The sequence below is a fragment of the Gopherus evgoodei genome, chromosome 13, assembly GCF_007399415.2.
Source record: "Gopherus evgoodei ecotype Sinaloan lineage chromosome 13, rGopEvg1_v1.p, whole genome shotgun sequence".
NCBI classification, from domain to species: Eukaryota; Metazoa; Chordata; order Testudines; family Testudinidae; genus Gopherus; species Gopherus evgoodei.
This window is the reverse complement of record NC_044334.1, coordinates 30,707,804-30,725,508: the sequence shown is the minus strand read 5'-3', so window position 1 is coordinate 30,725,508 and position 17,705 is coordinate 30,707,804. Positions and strand designations below refer to the sequence as shown.

The window sequence follows — 17,705 nt, the reverse complement described above, 5'->3', positions numbered from 1 at the left end:
TTGAGCGGAGGCAGGGCACAGGACACCCGCAGCCACCACCAAGAGCAAGCCACGAGCACCCCCAGGAGGGCCACATCCCCACGCCCACCTGAAAGTGACTGGCTACAGGCCCTGGACGGGAGTATCCCAGGCTGATTTTGGAGACCTGGAGCAGATTCTGGATGTGGTGCCTGGGAGGAAAGGGAGCCAGGTCGGGTTTCTCAGCTTGCCTGCATAGAATTCTGGGTTCAGTCCATGGGAGAGGAGGACCCAGGCTAGCAGGCCAACTTCTTTGCCCAGAGAGTTCTTCTAAGCAAATAAAGCAGTGCTGACCGATCCACCCCAGCGCTGCCACGGTTATCCCGTGCTATCGTGTGCTGACCCACCCCAGCGCTGCCACGGTTATCCCGTGCTGACCCACCCCAGCGCTGCCACGATTATCCCATGCTATCGCGTGCTGACCCACCCCAGCGCTGCCACGGTTATCCCATGCTATCGTGTGCTGACCCACCCCAGCGCCGCCACGGTTATCCCATGCTGACCCACCCCAGCGCTGTCACAGTTATCCCGTACTATCCCGTGCTGACCCACCCCAGCGCTGTCACAGTTATCCCGTACTATCCCGTGCTGACCCACTCCAGCGCTGTCACGGTTATCCCGTGCTATTGTGTGCTGACCCACCCCAGCGCCGCCACGGTTATCCCATGCTGACCCACCCCAGCGCTGTCACAGTTATCCCGTACTATCCCGTGCTGACCCACCCCAGCGCTGCCACGATTATCCCGTGCTATCACGTGCTGACCCACCCCAGCGCTGCCACGGTTATCCTGTGCTATCGTGTGCTGACCCACCCCAGCGCTGCCACGGTTATCCCGTGCTGACCCACCCCAGCGCTGTCACAGTTATCCCGTACTATCCCGTGCTGACCCACCCCAGCGCTGTCACAGTTATCCCGTACTATCCCGTGCTGACCCACTCCAGCGCTGTCACGGTTATCCCATGCTATCGCGTGCTGACCCACCCCAGCGCTGCCACAGTTATCCCATGCTATCGCGTGCTGACCCACCCCAGCGCTGCCACAGTTATCCTGTACTAACCCGTGCTGACCCACCCCAGCGCTGCCACGGTTATCCCATGCTGACCCACCCCAGCGCTGTCACAGTTATCCCGTGCTATCGCGTGCTGACCCACTCCAGCGCTGCCACAGTTATCCCGTGCTATCGCGTGCTGACCCACCCCAGCACTGCCACGGTTATCCCGTGCTGACCCACCCCAGCGCTGTCACGGTTATCCCATGCTATCGTATGCTGACCCACCCCAGCACTGCCACGGTTATCCCGTGCTATCATGTGCTGACCCACCCCAGCGCTGTCACTGTTATCCCGTGCTATCACATGCTGACCCACTCCAGTGCTGTCACTGTACCAGGCAGCCCATGTTAGCCAGGGTGTGCGAGTGGGTTACAAATCTACTACTGCCTTCTAGCGACCGAAGGAGTGTATCGGAGCCCCCATTACCTCAGCGCCTTGAATGGATTTACCATCCCAGCAGCCATGGGGCATAGGCAGGGCTATCACCCCCTTGCACAGATGGGACGCCGGCAAAGACTCAGGGAATATCTACAGAACTGGACCAGGGGAGGGGCTAGTTAATATTTTTTTTAAATGGAAGTTGAGATTCTCAAGTAATCACAGGACTCTGGGACCTGGGGCTTTAAGTAAAGCATCAAATATTGGGAGACTGGCAAACAAACAAACAAAAAATTGCCAGAGTTGACAACACTGCATCCATTGTTTGGGAGCCTGGCAAGCCTGCCCAGCACTTCCCATGCTTTCTCGTACAAATTGCTTTGGAGAGCAGCACAGACATTGTGCCCCCAGTTCCACCCCCCCCCCACACACACCATTCAGAACCCCAGGAGGGAGGGAGCCAAGGCTAAGTGCTCAGCAGCCAAACCCAGCACACAAACACAAGTTCAGAACAGAGAAAATGGCAGAGCTCCTGCAGCTCCAGCTCTTTTGCTCCTGAATAAACAATTACAAAAACTATTAACCTGCCACTAGGTGGATGGCAGGCCAGCAAGCCAGGGCCAGCCAGGAACGGAAAAAGGACACATTGTGCAAAGTCCAGCGCCTCCATTATGAAAACTGCCCACGCTGCATTCGCTCTGGTGACCCTTGGACACCTTATTTATGCCAAGCTGAAAGGAGTGAGTTCCAGGAAGGCTTGTGCAGGGACAAGGTTCCCAGAGATCCAGCTCTCCATTCCGTTCCCTTTCGCCCTCCCCCCCGGCTCGAACCATCTTGACCAATCATCCCCAGTGGCAAATCGATCGATTTCCAACCCATCTTCTCTCCGTGCTGCTACTCACAGCAGCCACACTGGTCACTGCTCCATCGGGAGGCCACTCACCCAATGGTGGCTTGCAAACCATTCTTTTAATTTGGTCAGATCTTTCCAGCTTCTTCCTGCTGGATAACGACAGGGGCGTTCAGCTCCTATTTGCACTTAGAGATTTCGGGACAGGATGGCTCGTTTCCCCTGCTTTTGCTTTTTGAGATTTCAGAAGATGCACAGTCTGAGCGGGCAACAGGTCCTGTATTGCTAACAAAGGCCTTGCCTGCATGCAGATTTCAATCCAGTGTTGGCCACTCTTGCCATGTTATCAAAGGTCTCACTATATCTGATGTTTACTTAACACTCAAGCTCCTGGAATCCTCTAATTACATGAGACTCTCAGGTTCCAGTTAACAAACACGAAAATGTAAGTTTCTAGCAGTCAGTGTGTTGGAGAAAAAGCTTGAAAATGTGATCTGGACGTGACCCAAAGGCTTCACAAACTAGAAGGCACAGGCCACAATATTTAAATAACTATGATTTTTTCTCAGGGGCTTTGGGGACCTCGACTCAGGATTTTGGAACACATGGGGACAGCAATCCTGTAAAAATCAATTTAGCTAGACTAATGCAAACTGGTGCCACTCTGCTTTCAGTGAACTTTAAACATATCCATAATTGACTCCAGGCACCCACACCAAAGTGCGTCCACACAAGGGTTGGCACTGCTTTAACTACGCTGGTTTAAGTGTCATGTTCTCAGGCAGGCAAGCCCAGTCACCTTTAAAATGCCCCAGCCACAAGCAGCTGGTGCTTTTGAGCTGGACAATGCAGTTTACCTAAATCACTCAGCTAGGAAATGGGCCGAGTTCAAACAAAAACACAGACAAGAGAGGGATCCCACCGCAAGAAGGGCCTCTGTCTCCATCAGCACAGCCTGCCAAGTGTCTGCAACAGGTTCTCTGATTTATCCTGGCTACTACTACTTCCTGGTGCGACTTCCCCTGGGAAAATGTACGGGGCAGCAACGAAACTGACCAGCCTTTGGGAGCAGATAGCGGCACGGGAGGAGAGGGATTTTGCTGCTAATTAGCAATGCAAAGCACTGAGCATGTGGCATTCCAGTGAAACATGACAGGATCCATGGAGTCCCACTCGCCTCAGGATTTGCAAACCTCTCCTCCATCTGGAAGTCCCGCTCATAGCACCCGGGAGGGCCAGTTCCCTCAGGGGAGGGCCAGCCAGCCAGCACTGCCACCCTGCTCCTGCAGCCCACTGTAGAATTACTGCACCCGATGTATCACAAAACAAACCGAGTGCTGGTGGAACCATTCCCAGATTGGCCTGTATGGGGAGGGTGGAGCAACCGTCCTCCAGATGGAAGTGCGCGCCACACGGCTGATTGATCACCGCCCACTAGAAGAAGAGGGGGAGTTTTGTCTGGTAGTTCCCCCACTAAAAGCTGAACCTAGACTATGGAACTCCCTGCCACAAGAGAGAGCCTTGCTGATTCAGAAACAAATTCAGCTCTCTGGCCACAGCCTTGTCTACACCGGAGCTTCCAGCCGCCGGTGACCCATAGCTGATCTAGTTGCACCAAGGCAGAGTCCTGCTAAGCTACCATTTGTGCTAGGGAAGTTTCCCACGGCTTGAAACCAAGGGAGGCGGCGCTCATAGCACCCATGCTGGTTTGCACTATGGGTTGGCAGCAGCACACTGAACTCAGGGCAAGCCCAGCAGAGGTAAGACCACAGCTTTCCCGTCAACTTCTGCCCGGTACTGTACACTAATCAAGGTGGGAAGGGAGGGGAGAGAATGTTGTTATCCTACTTTTAAAGGCTTGGCAGGTGCAAGGAGGCCACTGGGAGGCTGGGTGAGTACTTAGACAGACAAAGCTTCACTGCTGATCACAGGAAACTAAGAGACAAAATCCCGTCAAGCTTCATCTAATCCCCCATGCTGCAGAGAGCTGGATGCAGTGAGCTGTAGAGCTCCAGCCCCAGCGCTCCCTTCTCCACACTGTAATTATTCTGCAGCCTGCTCAGCCTGCACAGTTGGCCCAGCTGGCTGGCTGGGCATCCTCCAGGAAGGCAAGCGTCCCAGCACTGCCACGGAGACTGGCCCTCAACAGCTGCTGGCTCCAGGCCACAGCCAGAGCATCAGGGAGAGGCTGGTATTTACAGACCCTTCGAGACAGACCCCAGGGTGAAGTCTGCTGTCACTTCCACACAGGGGGATGGAGCCCTGGGACATTAACACAAAACAGATTTCTAACCACTCAGATCAAAAGGGATCAAAATCTTCCTGGCTGCAGGCAGCTACAACTTAGCCCCAGCACCGTGTTTGAATTAACGCAGGGGGCAGCTTGTGTCCCACAAAGCCAGGAAGATCAGCAGAAAGGAAGGGCCCATGGCAGGGGGGCCTCTGTCCCACGTCAGCAGCAGAGCAGATGTGACACAGTGGGATCTGCCCCCCTCTCCCTGGGGAGCTCCTCAGACCAGGGCCCTCCTCCCTCTAGATTGCAGCTCTTTGGGGTCATTCACCTCAGCCCCAAGAAGAGGGTTCTCCCCACTACTACCCGCTTCCCATTCCCAACCACTTGCCCTCTGACCTGCCACAGTGACAACTGGACTTGGATTTAACAGCGGGAGTGAGTGAGTCAACCCCAGAATGCACATTTGCTTAGGCAGGAGATTCATAGCTCCCCACCCCCCAGCAGCATCTGGGGTGCAAAGTACATGGGAACATCACTGGGGTCTGACCCTACCGTCCCCACCCCACCAAGACTCAGCAGTGTTGGCACAGTTCTACCTGCAGCTTCTAGCTCAACCCCAATTCCAAGGGCCACCCTCCTCCCTGAGCCAGTCACTGTGTTTGCTCAGGTCTAATAGCTAGACGGGTCTCCTTTCAGAGCCCACATTGCCTTCTATATGGGGTTGCTGACAGTCAGAAGAGCAAGCCAGGAGCCAAGGTTGAGGACCACTTGGGTGCCTAGACAAACAGGCACAAGAGCCTGAATGCATAAGAGATACTTGTCCCCTGAGGGATTGGCTTAGTATTGCCATCCCCAGGCTGGAGACCCCTGGCACCATGGACTCCTTCCCTTCAGCCAAGGTTTCCACCTGAAGTCAGGTAGTTTCCTGTCTGGGGAGCTTTCAGCCGAGACCCTCAGCCTTTGATGCCAGAGGAACCAGTTGCTCTGGAGGATGTTAAATAACGCGTGGCTCTTCCCACACAGGCCCCAGTGTCCTTGGTGAGAATCACAGAATATCAGGGTTGGAAGGGACCTCAGGAGGTATCTAGTCCAACCCCCTGCTCAAAGCAGGACCAACCCCAATCAAATCATCCCAACCAGGACTTTGTCAAGCCTGACCTTAAAACCTCTAAGGGAGACGATTCCACCACTTCCCTAGGTAACCCATTCCAGTGTTTCCAGTAGTCACCCTCATGCACACGAGTGTGCTGCACTCCACCCCAGAGCTGGCTGCTTTCTCAGTAGTACAGCATGTGTCTCGCCAGACGGGGAAGGTGCCAGGTCTGTCATACTTTCCATGCTGTGAACCCAGAGTACCTTTTCCAACTTAACGGAGGGTTCATGGTGACAAACTCAGAGTCCAACTGGCTGCCAGGAAGCAGTTAGCTACTTCCACGTGGCAGAGACACTAACCCTCCCTCCTCCCCTACAAGGGCGTGGGCCCGAGACTCACTGAGAAAGGAGAGCACAGAAAGAGAGAAGCCCAGGAACTGGCACTTTGCCCTGTTTACCCAGCTCCCTTCCAATCACTCTCGGGGAGGCACAGAAGCAATGCCAGGCCCAGACTGAATGGACCCCCAGGGCCAGCAGAGCGGAAGGGGAGAGAGGATCTGCTAGCGCAGGGAAGCAGCAAAATGCACCCAATAAGGATGGTTTCCAGCACCAGAGAGCAGGATCTGGCACTACAAATCTTGGCTCTTTAAAACACCATGTGTCCTGCAGGGAGAAGGAGCCTCACTCTACAGGAACTCAGTGTTATTCAATGGCAGTCAGCCAGGCAGGTGCAAAGGATTGTAAAGGGTCAGGATGGGTCGATTTCACAAGCATAGCTTTCCCAGCCTCCATATGCCAGTTTGCTTGAGAAGGAGGAAGGGAAGGGGTCATGCAGGTCACCAGCTTGATTGCTCTAGCAATCTGCATATACCAAGGCAGGGTGATCATACCCCACACTGCAAAGGGGCCTGTGAATTCCATGCCAAAGTGAAGGGACCTGCGAGTGCAGTGGAAGCAGGGGAGCTGGTCCTGGACATGTTAGCCCAGAAGCACAGAGCGGGGAAGCAAGATTGTGCAAGGGGGGAGGGGGATCAGCAGTTGTGACAGGGCACGTGTCACACAAGGGAGTCATGGGGGGCGGGGGGCTCTGAACTGTCCTTCCCCCACCACCAGTACAAAGATTCCAGCTATGGAGGCTCCAGTTTCTTAAAGCATCTAATGTATTTAGAGGGCACCAATCAGCCCAACATCAGGGCACCGTGACGCCAAGCAGAGGGCGAGGAGCAGCAGGAGCCCAAGTCACCTGCAGGACTCAGCCGGGGAAAAGGCTCCCCAGAAAGAGAGACTGTGGCTCAGCTGGGGACAGGAAAGTTCTGCCGCCTTCCCTACCCCAGGAAGCCCCTGGTTAAGGTGGAGAAAATGACGCGACACCATCCTTCGGGGCAAGGGGCCAGCAGAACGGCTCACGTGATCAGGCTCAGAGACGTCCAAGAATGGGAATGGCCAACAGGGGATGGATCACTTGATGGTTACCTGTTCTGTTCATTTGCTCTGGGGCACCTGGCATTGGCCACTGTTGGAAGACAGGATACTGGGCTAGACGGACCCTTGGTCTGACCCAGTCTGGCTGTTCTTACATGTGAGCGCTGCTCGACAGTCACCCCAAGAGGTGGGTTCAACATCTCCAGCAGCAGCACCCAGTACTGGAGCCAGAGACTGGGGTGGGACTAGAACCCCAGCTGGGTGAACACAGGCCTGGAAAGGACCTCCTAGAGGGCCGCGTCCAGGCCCCTGCTCACGCAGGCAATGCCATCATTTCGTCTGATGCATTAACTTCTCAAACAGTGTCTTAAAACACTGGAGCCACAGCAACGCTGTAGGAGTGGCGAGAACGACTGAATCCAGGGGGGACGGTCAGTGCACAGCCTGTTAACCTCATCAGTAATTTGGGCACAAGTCTCTTGTGACGGCTGGGCACTGCTTCCCCCAGCCCCAACAGCACGTCCAGCTCCACAGCAACCTGCCAGCACACAGGCAGATCAACATCTTTGGCCATGGGTCCCAGTCCTGATCCCTCACTCAACAGCTGCCTGCTAAGGCAGGCTGTGTTTATATGCAGGGTGTTAATGGCTCTGTTGTCCTCTCACCATTCTTCTTCCAGTGCCACATAACCAGCTATCCCGCTAACAACCACTTCCTCGAGCTCCTCTGCCCTCACCTACCACCCACGGACTCTCCATTCTGCTTTCCCCAGCCACGCAGCTGCCAGCTGATGGCTATATTTGGGAAGGCAGTTTGAAACATGCCTGAAGCTCAATGGAGAGAGAGAGTGACGTTTACGGCACAGATTACGCAGCAGCCTGCCTCTCTCTGCCCTCAACCCGGTGGGCGTTCTAGACACCTCTATAAATCAAAGCCTTTCCACTCAAAACACTTCACCATGCAGCGAGGAATTTACCCATCTCCATAATGCAGCCACCTCTGGGGTAGTTAAAGGCAGTCTTTTAACAGCACACAGCAACACTAGCTGAAAGATGAAAATAGGAAGCGCAGAGGAACATGATCGCCAGTTGAAAATGGAAGTGAAGACCAGGGAGCGGTGCATTTAGTAGGCAGAGTTTGGTAACAGATTACCAGAGCTTGAGGCAAGAATCAGAATCAAATTCCTCACCTGGAAGTGGTGAAGAATGTAACATCTGATGTAAGTATGAAAAGTAGGCGTGCACAGGGGCTGTGCAAACAGCAGCAGCTATAGCTCGTCTGAAGAATGTGCCCCCATAAAAAGTCTGGACCAACTCCACCCCTGCCCCTGGTGAAGATTTCAGACTCACGACACTCAGTGCTACTACACAGCTCACAGGCAGTTTGATCTGGAGCCAGACAGATTTTCTCCCAGTCCTCAGGTTGAAACCAAGTTGCTCTGCATTAAACCCTCCATCCTTCCATACTGACCTTATGGCCAGCACCCGTCCTTGCTGGAAGGAACCCCGCCAGCCTATGCAGCAATTCCCCCCTCCCAGGCAACAGGCTGGTCTCTCTCCCAGCTTCGGGCAGCTGGATTTTCACAAAACCTGAGCCCCCCTACGTCACACTGAAGCCAGTGGGAGCTGCTGGGTGCTCAGCACCTTTGACAACCCAGCCACTTCGGTGAGGTGCCCAAAGAGAGAGTGAGGCGCTCACCTTTGAGCCCGCAGGGTTTGACAGTCAGGGCCTAAATCAAGCATGTACCGCTCAATTCCTAGCCCAGCACTGGGTGCTCTGACCCCAGCATGGACAGTACTCCGGGACCACTGACACACACAGGCGTGCGCCTCTCAGGGCAAGATTCGCCAGATGGGTCCGACCCACCGAATTTCGGATCCAGGCTTCTCCATACTCGGGCAGCCACCTCACTGGAGTCCCCCAACCTTTTCTCTCTCCCTTTTCCTCTACCTGTCCCTGTCCCTCCTACCCCAAACCTCTCCATTCAGTCCTCTAATCCCCTCCCCCTCTTCCTGAGCCCTCGACCCCCATCACCAGCAAGTCAGCTGAGGCCAGGCGGCGGAGCTGGGTCCCCTTGGCGCTTTGCCTGAGCTGGCATCCCTGAAGGCCACTGAAGAGAGCCTGGTGCAGTGCATGCCCAGTGGCCCTGCAGCAGCCACACACCGCGTAGGGCAGAGCTCCCTAGGGCCCGTGCTGCATTTACAGTTTCACCAAGCAGACCCTGGCTACCACTCCATCATGTGTCATTTCCCAGGGCCCAGCACATGCCCTCCAACTTGCCTCTCCAGCCTGGAGCCCCCAACCCATCCCTCACAAGCCTACAGCTCCTCAGCCCAGCAGCACTGCGTGGGATTACCAAGCAGGTCTGGGACAGGAGTCTAAGCAAACCCTTTCCTGCGAGCCTGAGGCAAGCGTAGGCTGGGCAGCAAGAGAGCGTTTCTTGTCTGTCTCGGAGGCCTGGTGACATCAGGGTTTCCTGCAGCAGAACAGTGATGCCAGGTGACGCTGGCGCCCGGGGCTTTGCTGCCCACGGTAACAAGGTGTCAGCCTGTCAGGTGCAGCATTCTGCCCTATCATAGTAATCTCCTCTTTCATTGCAGTTGGCTCTGCAAACCCCACTGCAATGTAGGCACTACCCCCATTTTACTGACAGGGGAAACTGAGGCACTTCAGTGCTGTGACCTGTCTATGCAGTGAGTATGGAGTGCTGACTCCCACTGCCTGTGGTAACCTCTAAAGAACGCTGCCTTCTCCAGCTGCAGCTTGCTGAGACATATAGGACTGCAACAGGAGCGGGCATGAGCAGACAAACAGGGTCACTGGCTACCGCGAGGGTCCGTACACCCAGCTCTGGGTCTGGGAGCAGCCCCCTGCAGGAAGCTTGCTCTCTACTCCACGCTCCGCCCCACTTCTCATGATGCCCATAAAAGCCCAGGGCATGTCACACGGCTGGTCATTACAAAGCAGAGAAAAATGCATTTCAGCCGGCTCTGCTTGGAGGAGGCTTGTTTAAACCCCAGCACGACAATGCGGTCACATCTCTTTGGGGGGCACAGATGGGCAGAGATGCATCAAAACCCAGTTCGGTCACTGTAGGCACAGCCCTGTAGTCAGCTGTACTCTGATTGCTCCTGCTAGCCTGGGGGTGGATCACCCCATCCCAGACCCCTCCCCTGGCCTCAGGGTGCAGTCACATCATCCCACAGCAAACACCCTTTTAGACACACGCGCTCCCCCCCACACTGCAAAACAGTCAGCCAATGAGCAGCCACTGCAGCAGAAGTCCCCAGTGCCCTCTTAGGTCACCCCTCCCAGCAAGCTGGAGACTTAATAAGGAATGGGGGCAGGGAAAGGGTTCACATTAAAAAGGCCTTTGAGATTAAGGAGTCAGGGGAGGTCAGGTTCCTCCTCCTGCTCACCCAGGCTCTGATTAAATGATCCCTGAGTAATCCAGGGACAGACAGAGAGACAGACACAGACTCTCTCTCTCTCTCTCTCCTCCTTGAGGCTTCAGGGCTCACCAATAGGAACTGGGAGCGGGCACATGGGTGGCAAGGTGGGCTTTCAGCTAGTACTGTCTGCTGGGGGGGCACCACTGCTCCAATCATGCTGCCAGCCCTGGGTCCCCCGGCTCCTCCAGCGTCCCCTTCCCCCATTCCAAGCCTCTCCTCTACTTCTCCCCACCCCCGCCACAGGCTGGATCAGACCAACCCAAAGCCAGTGCTGGGATGTAGCTGCCAGGCTCTGGGCTTCCAGGCCGAGGGGAGCTCCCCAGCCCAGCCAACCCCTTCACAAGCAGGGCGGAGATGCCTGGTCCAGCTGTTGGGGTCAGTCCAGCCTCCGGAGTGCTCACAGCCTAGCCCCCACCACAAAGGGCTCAAGGGAAGATAAGAACGGCCGTACGGGGTCAGACCAAAGGTCCATCCAGCCCAGTATCTTGTCTGCCGACAGTAGCCAATGCCAGCTGCCCCAGAGGGAGTGAACCTAACAGGTAATGATCAAGCGATCTCTCTGCTGCCATCCATCTCCACCCTCTGACAAACAGAGGCTAGGGACACCATTCCTTACCCATCCTGGCTAATAGAGAGAGCGAGCAGAGGCCTCAGCGATCTTTCATCCTGGCCACTGCAGGGCCCTCTCCCCTCTCTGTGCTCTGCCAGTCTGCTCCCTCGCACAGACACTTGGGAAACTGCCCCATCTCTGTTGCGAGGCAGCAGCACAGAGCTTCCCCAGCTGTGGTGCACCTACACGATCACAGAGCTGGGAAAGCCAAGGCTGCTGGGTGCCGATGGGGCAATACCCTGCGTCGCTGCTGCCCCTCACTGTTTCCTGTACCCCAGCTAGCTGTGCCCTCCCTGGAGCTGATCCGACCCCACTACGTCAGGAAGGGAAGTTGTGCGTCAGCCCTCCAGAAGCCAGGCCAAAAGCAGCACAGATGCCTCCTTAGCTCAGTGGAAGCCCCCTTGGAGCAGTGGAACACAAGGCCCTATGGCCACGATCCAAACAGCACACTCCAGCCCAGGGACCTTGCATCTCCAGTGGCCCACTGTGGCTGGCTGGTGAGCACAGCTGGGACAGTCAGAACCCCCCATGCAGACCGAGCACTGCTGTGCTCCCTCGCTCCTGGATCTCCAGGTGGAAAGTTCCAGTCGCCTCCGCGCCGAGCCTCCGGCACTAACCTGCTGTTGGAGCAGCTGCGAGCTACCACCGCAGCACAGCTGCCAGGCACTGAGAGCGGGCGGCCACTGGCTGCCAGAAAGGCTATAATTTTACCCTGCCCTTTAGAGAAGAAAAACATCTTAAATTGGGGCCGAGACAATAAGTGGTCAGGTTTCTAAGGGAACACCGAAATAGATGGGCAAGGAGTGGCTAAAGCCAGCTCTGTCGCCATAGAGCCAGGCGCGGGGCAAAGAGATTGAGGCTCTCACTAGACTACCGGACTGTGCTGTCCCTCCCTGCTACCGAGGGCCAAGATCGCCTCATCTTCCTCACGAGGTTCCTCTCCATGCCTATTGTCAGGGAAGCAGCAAATATAGTGCCAAGACTAGACACAGCACCCTCTCCTGCTAGAGAAAGCTTCTTCCTCACCAGGCCTCAGGGCACCCCCACTTAGCAATGCCAGGTGCTCCCGCCAACAGCAAGCTCCTAGGCCCACTGCCTGCTGCAGGATGGCCCTTTGTGGGAGTTAGGAGAGGCTGGCTGCCAGGCAGCACTGAGGTCCACAAGGTTGCTTGCAGGGCCCCAAGGAAAGCCTGCCATCACTTGTGGGCACCGTCACATCACCATGGAGCAAGGAGGCTGAAGGCTGTCTGGTCATCGGGGTGGGGCCGCATTACCCAGCCCCCAGGTGGATTCCAAGAGGCAGTAGATCTGCAATGGGAAGCCAGTGTCCCATTCCCTAACAGGGCACTTCTGCTGCCCACAGCAGAGAGGCGCAGCCCTCCTGCCTTCGCTGCACATCAGTGGCAACAGCGTCCACGGGTGGCCGGAGCGAGGCTTCAGCATGCACAATGTCATTAAACCCCCAACACTGCTAGCCACCAGCCGCTGCCCAGGTGCGATTAGCCCTGCCAGCCACCACCCCCGCAAGGCCGGAAGTTGCTAGAGGGACATCAGCACAAACCCACGACCCACCATCACAATTATTACAATTATAAAAGCTCTTGACAAGGAGCAATTCGAGTTGCTTGGCTGGCTGCTCTCCAACTCTGCAGTGAATAGAAACAGGATTCCCAGCTCTCTCGGCTGGGAACAGGCTGGACAGGATCAGTGTCTCTTTCTCAGCTCCGGGCAGCTTCATTACACCAGTAGAGAGCAGAGCTGAGGGAGGAAACAGCAGCTGGGACATGGTTCCCTTAAACCCAGTATTCCATGGCCAAGCCCAGGCCTCAGAGGAAGGATGGTCCAGTGATTAGGATACTACCCTGAGACTTGGGAGACCAGAGTTCAAATCCCTCACCTGGCACAGATTCCCTGTGTGACTTCAAAGGCATCTCTCTCTGGGCTTATATGTCCCATCTGACCCCTAGGAGAACAGCCCAGCCCCACAGGGCTGTGTAGGGATAAATCCCATCAAGATTGTGAAGTGCAGCGATGGGGGCCAGAGAAGAACCATAGATAGACCCCACACCTTGCAAAAATGCCCTGCAGCAAATGGCTCCCATTTAAGCACTGGAATGGGTTCCCTAGGGAGGTGGTGGAATCTCCTTCCTTAGAGGTTTTTAAGGTCAGGCTTGACAAAGCCCTGGCTGGGATGATTTAGTTGGGGTTGGTCCTGCTTTGAGCAGGAGGTTGGACTAGATACCTCCTGATATTCCATGATTCTAAGCCCCTCCCAGCACCCAGAATGCACCATATCCCACCTAAACCTGATCAGCGCCCAAGAATACACTAAACAAAGTCATTGCCAACAAAGAGAGGCGCTGGAGGTTCCTGGGTTACGGCTGGGTCGGTGGAGTGCAATGATCACTACAACCAATGGGCTAAGAGATGTGCACATCCTATCACAGCTGCCGCTGGCTCTGCTGCGAGGATGGGTGTCTCATCCACCACTGTGTCTGGTCTCTGACTGCAAGCTCTGCTGAGCAGGGGCTGTCACTTAGGATAGGTCTGTTCAGCACCTAGCTCATGGGGGCCCAGCGGAGTTGCTGCTGTAAGGACAGGGCTCCATGCCCAGCACTCTGGGTACAGGCCCAGCAGTGAGGGCCCAGCCCTCTAGGGTCAGATGAACTGTCCCATCCCGCTTCATCTCTAGGAGAGTGCATGGCGCAACCCCAGGGATGGGGCTCTTAAGGTCCCACCCTGCCCTCACTTGCTTCTGCAAATCTCTCGACCTGAGAAGTCAGGGTGGAAAGCTCATGAGAGAGCAGGTTTGTACCCACCATGCCCTCTTGCTTACAGCCTGGCTGGGAAAGCCCTGGAAAACAGCTTCCCTGTAGCATATCTGCTTCTGACCAGAATCAGGAAGTGCACAGCCTCACGTGGGAGCAGTGGCATTTGGCATCTATTAGATCACAGGATTTGCGGCAGAGAGATTCCCAAGTGGAGACCTGCTTGGATTCAAGGACAGCTCCTCTTAGCCCCTGGACATCAGCGTTTCACTCCTGGCTCTAATACCAACTCAACCTTTCACCATGCTGAGGCCTTTCCCCGTGCCTCAGTTTCCCCATCCAGACAACAGGGCCAGGAGGGTTGATTGCTGTCTCTGCAGATGTCAAGCGCGGAGGCCAAGCCACACACTGGGCCCAGGAGTGGACTAGCGGGGGGCAGAGGGGTTGGACTTGGAGAGCAGCATTAACAAGCTCTGGCTCTGTCACAAGCACATTCACTCCCCAGTGGGTGAGACTCTCCATCCCTGGCCATGCCAGTGAGAGCATCACAAAACCCCACTGGCTGTCCCGACCTCACCACTTTTCCCATCCATGCCCCAGCTCCTTCCAAGCACCGGTCAGGCCAGGTGGCTGCAGTGCCTTGGGATGAAGGCACTGTAGGGATGAAGCCTTGGGCAGGGGTTCAACTGTCCCAGAACGGCCAACAGTCCCGGGAAGCTACAACTGACATAGCTATCCTGATCAGCTGGTCCTCCTGCCCCTATCCACAATGCAGTGTGCTCTGGATAAAAATGGCCCCAAAGCCCCCTATTCCCAACAGCAGCGCTAGGTATTATGGGACAGAGGCCTTGGGAGCCCCAGAATCAGACCCAGATTAAGGAATTTTGGGGCCCCGAGTAGTATGGAAATTGAGGGGGGCTCACCTTCCATAAACTAGAGAGCAAAGCACTCACATATATCCCTTCCCACAGACTCCAGAATGCCCCTTTCCCCACCCCACACACAGTCCCCCAAATGCCCCTCCCCCTCCACATGTACCCCCCCAACCCTCCCCTATCTCCCCCTTGCCTTGACAGCTCCCACGCATCTCTGACATACATCCCACTCTCTGCAGTCCCCAACTTCTCCCATTACTCATCCCACTGCCCCCACCATTCCTCAACATTCCCCAGCCCCCTAATCCTCTCTAACTCATGCCCCCAAACTGCCCACTCACCCCACAGCCCACCAACAACTCAGCCCCAGCCTCCAGGATCTGCCTGGACGTTCACCCCCACCTCAGTGCTCAGCTGCCGTCCCAGACTAGAGCAGCTGATCCCCATGCAGCTGCCCAGCAACTCTGCATGCTCCCATCGCCCCCCGCGCTCGCATGAGTTTGGGCCACAAGACAAGCGGCCAGTCCACACTAACCGAGTGGCGTTGTGAGCTGGCGCACGGGTCGCAGTGCTGCTCAGTTCTGGGCTCTCTACCCTGGGGCTGGGGGCCCGTACGAGTGCACCAAGTGCACACTGGCTAACGTGGGCCAGCCTGGAACGCCCACATCAGAACGGGGCTGTCAGGACAGAGGGCCCTCACACCACCAGAGCAGCACAAGAGGCCTTAAAGGGGGTGGAACCAATCCCCCTAGGATTCCTCCTACACAGGGGATTCCCCAGGGTGATCCAGGCTCAGCACCTGCCCAACTTCCAGCCCTCAGGTGGTGGTCAGCTCTGAGGATCGATTCACTGAGAATCAGGCTCAGCCCCCCAGGTGTGACACCCAGACCCACTGCAAGGCGGAGAGAAACCAGGGTTTCCCCAGACTGACTCCCCTGCACCAGCCTCCTCCTCACTTAGCAGGGCCTCTCCCATGAGCAGGCCCCAGAAGGTAGCAGACTGCCCTCCCTGCCTTCAGCAAGCGCACAGCCGCTCCCTGGTTTGCTTTGCAAAGTGGGTGTGTTGCACCTTGGGAAGAACCAGCATTTCTGCATGTTTCCACTTGAGAAGCTATAAAGCAAACTCCATGTCTAAAAATAAAGCCAGTGATTTATCCAAGGGCTTAATTTCAGCCTGTGGACTTTGGGAGAGAGAGACTGCTTCAGCAACCACAGGGCCAGCTCCGAAAGCAGCATTCAGGACCTGCATCTCCCTGGGCTGGGAAGTATTTAGAAATCTCCCTTTGTCATATTCCCTAGGTCCCAGCTTCAGCATAACCCCACCAGCCACCCCTGCGTTCCTTCCAAGTCCAGCACTAGGCTTCAAACAAAGCCCGGGCTGGGAGAAGAGCTGTTTTCTCAAGATGGAAAAATGTGTGATGGAGTTTCAGCTGAGCAGAGAGAATCTGATTACAATGGTCTCATCTCCCAGGGGAGCCCTAGCTCTCCATTAGAGATGGGCGCCTGCCGCACAGCTCTGATCCACAGCCTGGCTTTGCCAGAGCTTGCTGGGATGTCAGGGTGTTTTTCCATCAGTGGGCGCCAGGAGTCCCTTTTGACAAATGATACATAAGCAGCAAGACCAAAATCCTCACAGATAGAAAAGGTACCAAGGAAAACAGATGGGCGATTACACATTCCTCTAAGGGGATCACATCCCTCACCCACACAGACAACTTTCCGGACGGCATCTGGCTTTGCTGTTGGCCCACTCTGCTCTTTCAACCGAGCACACCCCAGGAGTGGCACGTTGACAGCTTTAGAGCCTGCAGCCCTTGTCACTGGCTATAATGATACTTACCCGCACCAGGGTCCGAGAGGTGGCAAGGAGTGGAAATCGTACTGGCTCCCTATATGAGCCCATGGTTGGCCCTCTTTGCTACACGACTCAGCAGTGAAATAGTTAGAAAGACCGCAGTCAACTTAACATGTGGCAATCCTGAAAAAGCTTCCATAAAAGCCCAGAGACCAGAGATGCTCCCACAATCAGTACACACTCCAGTGAAAAGTGCTCCAGTCTCTGCTGCCCCAGGCACCCAAACCCAGCAGCATGAAGGACTGGAAAGACAAAGAGCCACTGGCACTGATTTCCAGCACCTGAGAGAGGGGAAAAAAAGCAAACCACAAATAGCACATTTCACTTTCACTCGTCTAAGACATCACTGGTCACAAATGTTTGCTTACGCTGCATTTTTAAGGTGGCACTGCCCCTTTAAGGATGCTAAGTATCAGAGGGGTAGCTGTGTTAGTCTGGATCTGTAAAAGCAGTGAAGAGTCCTGTGGCACCTTATAGACTAACAGACATATTGGAGCATGAGCTTTCGTGGGTGAATACCCACTTTGTTGGATGCATGTCACTCTCTCTGTCATTAGGTTTCAGAGTTAATGCCACAGGGAGATGGATGGGAGAAATTCACTGCAGTGCTGTTTCTAGTGACAGCATCAGACAGCACTGCTTTGGGGCTCATGCAGAATGAATGTTTCCCATTTTTAAAGATGGTGAAAGTTTAAACCCTGTCTGAACCATTGGGGTGGCCAGGGAATCGCTGGTTTGGTACATCCTCAAGTACCAGCTCAGCCCAACGCCCATCCCCGCAGACCGGGTGGTGGCACCGCACACTTCCCCGATGCCCCATTCGGCTGAAACCACGGCTCACGCTTGGCCTGGCAAACCCATCCCAGTGACAGGAAGGCTCAGTCAGTGCCCAGGACTATCCCAGCGGGCCAGTCACAACAGAGGTTTGTTGGGATGCGGACACAACTCCTGCCCTCCCATCCCCATTTCACACAGGCCACAACACTGCCATCAGAGGGGCAACTGCTCACCAATAACTTGAGGCCAATTCCATCTGCCCACTGGAGGTGGAAGGCCCCATGCTCCCCCATCACCAAAGCCTCCAAGCTACGCAGCACTCCA

General features: G+C 55.5%; 1 protein-coding gene across 3 annotated transcripts in view; it reads right to left on the bottom strand.

Annotated features, from left to right (window-relative positions):
• The window catches only part of GAS2L1 (growth arrest specific 2 like 1), a 37,332-nt gene that overhangs the window by 16,872 nt on the left and 2,755 nt on the right, over positions 1 to 17,705 (bottom strand). The window lies entirely within an intron of this gene.